The following is a 6,994-nucleotide window of genomic DNA, read 5'->3' on the forward strand; positions in this document are numbered from 1 at the left end:
TCCAGGATAAAACTCCTTTATTACAGATTCCCCACAGAGGCAAGGCTTTCCCCACTTCCCACTGACCCCGCACTCTGCCCCAGAGCCCCGACGTTATCCATCCCTGTCCCCATTCCTGCCTCCATTGCTGTCCCTGTGCCTATCTCCATTCCCATCTATATCTCCATCCCCATCTTCGTCCCTGTCCCCATCTCCATCCCCATCCCGATCCCCATCCCCATCCTCATTCCCGTCCCTGTCCACATCCCCATCCTAGTCCCCATCCCGCTCTCTTCCCCCTGCACCTCGGTCTCTCATTTTCAAGCAGTTTCACTCATGGCAAAGGTTACTCTTTCCTCAGGAAGGGAACAAACCAGCGAAAACAAACAAACAAGAAATGCCAAAACAGATAAAAAGCATTTTTATTTTCTTTCCATGACGCGTCTGCCTGCCTGCTCGGGAGTGACACTATTTCAGGCATGTCTATTATTTATGTTCCACTATATTTATATTAATTAGAGACGCCATCCATGTACGTAGTTCTCCAACTTCAAAAAAAGCAGGAGAAGGGGAATGACATCTGGGACTGAACTTTCTCGAGAGAAACAGGAGCAGGATCCACATGTATAACTGCATGCTGCGTGCCAGTCCCAGATGACGTTCCTGCTCTACACTGGGGATCTCTCCAGTTCCAGGCCCGTTTTCCCTCCCTCCTTTCCGGCTGGGACTCCAGAGAGATGGGTCAGGGCCCCTGGCTGGGGTGCTGAGGATGATGGTGTCCTCAGAGCCATACAGCTTTTAGGGGAGATAGAATCATGGAATCATTTCGGTGGGAGAAGATCTATAAGGCTGAGGCCAATCATTAACTTCTGATGGTGGCACTTGTCTGTGTCCAGGAAAGAGAATTGTGCCTTCAAAGAACTAAATAGTCTCTGGTGGTGGGCTGTGCCAAAGCACAGAAGAGTCCACATTCCAGAGCAGTGGGAAGAGGACCCCGAGTTTTCCACTCCCGTCTGTGCCAACCGTCTCCCTCAGGAGCTGTAACCTGTGTCAAGACTGATCCAAAATGGGTGACCCCTCCTCTCTCCTGAGATGAGTGTCCCAGCCTTGTCCTCATCCTGTCTGATGGCTCTGGGGCACTTCTCCTCCATCCCGGGGATGGGGACTGGCCTGGGGCCTGGGATGGGGATGGGGAGCAGCAGGGCTGGAAGGCACAGTGCAGAGCTGGTGGGATGTGGTGAAAGCTCTGCTGCTATGCGGGTGCATGGAGGGAAATTCATAATAAATGAGTTTTATCATTTTTTATCAGCTATTGCAGGGAGGCAACAGTTGGCCAAACATGCGGGTGAGAGGAGGATGAGGATGAGGATGAAGAGGTCTTGTGGCTGGACATCCACTACTGCCTGCACACAGGGTGCCAGGGCACATTATCTCTGATCTGGGCAGGCAGACATCTGGCCAGAGCTGGTGAAATCCCTCCTGCAAGGGCTCAGCTGGCAGACACAGAGCCCTTTTCCCAAAAGAAATCTCACACCAGATGACACCTTTCCCAGATCAGGGCTGATCCCAGCTTGTGTGGGAGTAACACACTCGGGATGCACACCTTCAGCAATGCTTTCCAGTCAGCAGGAGTCTCCCAGGGCTTTCCAGATGGCTGGCAGCTTCCACAGGTTTTCCAGCCTTTGGAATGGCCCTGCAGGAGTGGGGCATGAATATTTTTTCCAGGCAGGGTGGCCAGTTCGGTGACGAGAAACTGCTGGCCCAGAGAGATGCTGGACCCCCCTGCTCTGCCTTGACTTTGCTAATGCTCTGTCTGGACTACTGGTGAAATTCCCAGCAGTTCCAGACAAGAGAGTTTCATTCTTCTCCTGCATCCAAGTAGGTATCCCTTCCAGGGATTAATTAGTAAATTAAAACGGTAGAAAGACCAAATTATTATGATTAGACACAAGCCCTGGTAATAATGTCTCTCTCTTGCAGATCTGCATTATGTGCAGATTAGGCACACATTCCCACTCCCTCAAAGGGCTGCAGCAGTGGATTCACCCCGCAGATTGATTCCCTTAGTGGGACTCCGAGGTCCTTAGGGGGACTCTGAGGTCCTTGGTGGAACATTGGGGTCAGATTTGGGAGGATGAGAGAAACTTATGGATACCTTAACACTGATTTCCAAGCCTGGAAACCCTGACCATGCAACCCACAGTGCTCTGTACCTGAGGGAGAAGGAGAACCCCTTGCTGGGGTGGCAATGACCATGGTCCAGGGGTGCTGGCAGCATCTTTGAAGCCTCTGAGCACTGCCTCCGCACACACAGGGGTAAAAGCCCAGTTTGGAGACGTGGGAAGCACAAGGTGCCAGCTACCCTGGGAATTTGTAATGCCCTCCTGCTCCCTGTCAGTTCCCAATACTCTCCTTGCTGTGCCAATGGCTCCGTGGGATGACCCACCACCCATCAGAGATGCTGCAGCTGCGCCTGCCGGTGCCCCTCAGCAGTGCCCCTGCCAAGCCCTGCACCCCAAGACCAGGGCTGGCCAAGCCTTGCTCTCCTGATTAACACAAGTGATGGATTAATTAGAGCTGCAGCCCCGTTTTCTATCCCTATCCAAAAAAGCCATCACATTCTGCCTGGCAAAAATCGTTCTTCTTAAACCTGAGTCACTTATGATTCCTTGTTCTGATGCTCAGGGATTTCTTCTTTGTCACTGGTTCTCCCTGACAGAGCCCAAACCCTGAGGGGATCAGCAGAGAGGGGGCTGAAACCCCTTCCCTGCCCACCCTGGGCACCTGGGCTCCCCTGGAGATGGATGCTCTGCAAAGGGTGGGCAATGATCCTGCCTTATTTTGGGCACACCTGAGGGAGGAAGATGCCCTTCTCGGTTTGACAAGCAAAGGAGAGGTTAAAATGCCTTTTCATCACCTAGGCAGGTTTGGGGGATTTTTATCAGCTCTCTTGCTTTAACTCTGGTTAATTTGCTGTTGAAATGCTGGCCCAAGGCAATGCTGAGGTTGGCTGCTGACTCAGTTGTAGCACTGCTTCCCCTCCAGGGCTCTGTGACGTAGGGGAGAAGGAATCCCGAGCAATTATAACTTGATTATTTTACTGAACGTGTGATTACAAATGGGAACTGCAGAGCAATGAGCGCTGCAGTCAAGATAAAATTAAAATGAGCCCAGGCTCCCCTGGTCCCAGCTCTTGCTCCAAAGACAAGCAGCTGCTTGGGAAGCCTTTCACACCCCAGTTATTTCTCAGCGACCACAGGAAAAGTGGTAACTCCCCCCCCAAAACACTTTAGAAATTTCCAGGTTGATTTTTTGTACAGTTCTGCTTGGCAGCAATGTTCTGGGAGAAGGATGAGCTCTCCAGCTCCTGCTCATGGGAGGTTGCCAGCATTATATTAAGTCTCAGTAAGCCTGGAGAGAGGTAGATTAGGTTGGAAATTAGAAAACACTGCAGGGATGGGATATGCCCCAAGGGGGACTCAGCCTCAGAGCCAGGAGATGCCATTGTGGCTGAACTGGCCTCTTCCCAGCTGCTGGTCATGGTGCCATGGGTGTCCCTGGGCATTGTGCTGGGGCTCCTGTGCCCAGTGAGCTGAGCCAGTGGCAGGACAGTCACCTGCTCTGCCACTTTCACCACTGTGGATTTTCCCAAAGAACTTGGTGTCACCTCAGAAGGCTTTTCCCAACCTCTTGTATTGGGGTGCTGAGCGTCAGAGAGGAAACAACAGCATCTCAGCTGCTGGCTGCCAGCTGACTCCATCACTGCCTCTGTGCCTAGAGAACAGCCTGCCCAGCTCTCCTCTGGAGAGCACTCCGAGGCAGGATGACATGCTGGAGGGTGAAATATTTCTGATTCGGGAATCCATGGGGCTGGCAGGCAGCAAGTGAGAGCTGCAGCGATGCAGTCTGAGGAAGCACATGTAGCAGTGCCAGCAGCAGCTCTCCAGAGCTGCGCAGCTCTCGCCCAAGCCCAGCTTCCACAGAGAGCCAGCCTGCTGCTGGGGAAAGATGGTGTGAGTGAGTCAGGGATTCGGGTGAAGTGGCATCTTCCTGAAGCTGGAGGAGAACTCCACACCAAGAGCACAGAGCCTTGCAAGCCTCTGGCTCCCTCTGAGCCCAGGAGCTCAGTGCAGGCTGGGGAGACTCAGGTGGGAGGGAGCTGAGTGACTAAGAACAGTGCTATGGGGCAATAGTGAGAGCACCCATGGGTGCTTTGAACTTCATCTCTGTTCTGTTTCCCCTTAGGTGACCTTGAGCTTGCAGAATATGATCACAGAATCATAGAACCACTGAATGGTTTGTGTTAGAAGAGACCCTAAAGGTCATACAGTTCTAACAGCCTGTCCCCACAGGCAGAGACACCTTCCACTAGACCAGGTTGCTCCAAGCCCCATCCAACCTGGCCTTGGACACTTCCAGGGATGGGGCAGCCACATCTCTGGGCAACCTGTGCCAGGGCCTTACCACCCTCATAAGGAAGAAATTCTTCCCCAAATCCAATCTAACCCTGCCCTCTGTCAGTGTGAAGCTATTCTCCCTTGTCCAATCCCTCCCTATCCTAGTCCAAACTCCCTCTTCAGCTCTCTTGCAGCCCCTTTAGGTACTAAAAAGTCACAGTAAGTTCTCCCTGGAGCCTTCTGTTCTCCAGGCTGAACAATCCTCAGCCTTTCCTCACAGGAGGGGTGTTCCATCCCTCTAATCATCTTTGTGGACTCCTCTGGACTTGATGATGACCATGGTGACAATGCAACAGCTCAGAACATGAGGGTGTCACAGCATCGTGGCATCAGAAACCATTGGCAGAGAGCACCAGGGATGGCCACACACCTGAAAGGCAGGGTGCAACACTGCACCTTCCCATCCATGTACCAACCACACTGCTCCCCAAACTACATGTTGGCAGGGCAAAGACAAGAGGGATGCCTCAGCCCAGCCAGGCAGGAGGTGCTCTGCCTCTGGCTGCTGCTGTTGTGTTATTAAAACACGTGGAAAACTGCCACATCTGTGTGCCCAGCAGTTCTTTTAGCATGGTGAAAAAAATCCCAAATTTAACAAAATACATGGAAACACCCCCCCCCTTGTACAGAGATATCAATGTACCATCTGCAACCTCAAGCATCCAGTGCTGTGGGTGACAGCTCACTGCACACCCATGGGCGCAGCTGGGTGCCTCCATCACGGAGAAGGGAGGTAGGAGGAGGACAGGGGAAGAGTTTGAAGCAAATTTGAGGGGCAGGAGCTCATGCAAAGGCAGAGCCACGGCTCCATGCCCTCGGGGCAGGCGTGGGAACAGCAGGGTCCTGCCTCCTGGCTCCAGCTGCTGCCTCACTCGGAGCGCATGGAGAAGAGCAAGGAAGGGAGTAAAGGAGCTGTCAGATGTTGTTAGTGGTGTGGCACCTCTTAATAAGGCCCATCTGGCTGGAAGGCAGCAGATCCTGCAGGATTTCTGCGGACCTGATGGCAAATGCTCCTGCCAAGGTTTTACAATCAGCATTAATAAACACGCTGGGGCGGCATTTGGCACCACGAGCTCAAACTTCCCAGGATGAGAGCAAGAAAAAAAACAGGATTACTACAAAAATCCTCACTGCAGCGCAGAGCTCCTGGGAAACTCATTGCATCTTTCAGGATCTGTGGATCCCACACACCCACCCAGCTGTAGGGTCACTTCTGGTCGTGTACCTAGTTCCCATGGACACCCCATCTCACCGGGAATGTGCACATGAATCCTGCATCCTTAATCAAAAGGCTGAACAGGTTTTCCACCAGCCTTTCAAACATGAAGAGCCACCGGGCCTTTATCCAAATCTCTATTCCTTGTCCTGCATCGCTGCACCCCAAGGGACACAGGTGGCTGTGTGGGACTGTACCTGTGGCATGGCAACTCCTGTTCTCAGGAAAAGGGGCTGTGAGAGGACTGCAGGGATGAAACTCGCCGTGACAAACCCGTGTGCCACCTCAAGGCAGCACGTGTCATTGGCCAGCGGGCACTCCTAGGGCATGATGGCACCACGCAGCGTGTCTGGGAGGGAACAGCTGGGCCTGTAGGTGTGGAAGAGCGGCAGAAAAAGCCCATGTGATTTGGGAAATGCCGCATTTGGGGATGATGAAAGGGTAGAGCTGCGTCGAGTGGCTATCGATGAATCACAGGGCTGTAGGGAACACTCTGGTGGGTGTTGAAAGCGCTCTGTAAAGCTTGGCTCAGCTGCAGCAGGCGTTTGGGCGTGCAGGAACGTGCTCTGCTGCCTATTCCCAGCATTCTCCCACCAGAGCTGGGGAAACACTGTGGGGTCAAGGGGAACCAAAGGTGGTGGTGTCCGTGGGGGACCCCTGCACACTGCCAAGGGAAGGGACCTGCATGGGGGTGCCTTGGGATGGAGCATGTGGTCCCAGCACGGCATGCTGGTGTGAGCCAAGCTTTGCCAGGACAGCCCTGCCCAGGGGTGCTTATTTGGTGCCAGGGGCTCAGCCACCCCCCAGCTCCTGGGCCCTACAGAGTCCCCTCAGGTGAGTTGGCCTCTCTTAATTGAGTGCAATTAAACTTTCTTCATTAGAAACTCTATTAGGTTGAGCAGTCTGGAGCACCAGGCTGCAGAGGACACTGAGTCTCCCTGCTGCTGGGGAGGGGGAGGTCCCAGAATCAAACCATGTTGAAGGCACTGGTCCTGCACATCTGCACAGATGCCCTTTGCCTTACCCCCACAGGTGGTCTAGCCTGTGTCCCCACTGAGGCTCTTCTTCCCCAGGGTCACAGTTCTTCCCCAAACCTGCCCCACTCTCCCTGAGGGCTGGTCAGAGTTCTCCTCACTGAGAGCAATAAGAAGAATCACTTTAAGGATATACTTCCTTAAATCCCTTAAACTCCTGAATTAAAATAAGGATGTGGGATTTAACTTGGAAGGTTTTGAAGGAGATATTTTCGTTATACATCATCATGCATGTCACGAGCCTCAAATATTTGGAAGGGCTGTATAAATAACTGTGTGATCACCTTTTCTCAGCTGGCTCCTGCCTC

Source organism: Manacus vitellinus, unplaced genomic scaffold, assembly GCF_001715985.3.
Source record: "Manacus vitellinus isolate BGI_N305 unplaced genomic scaffold, ASM171598v3 scaffold_60_pilon, whole genome shotgun sequence".
Taxonomy (NCBI): Eukaryota; Metazoa; Chordata; class Aves; order Passeriformes; family Pipridae; genus Manacus; species Manacus vitellinus.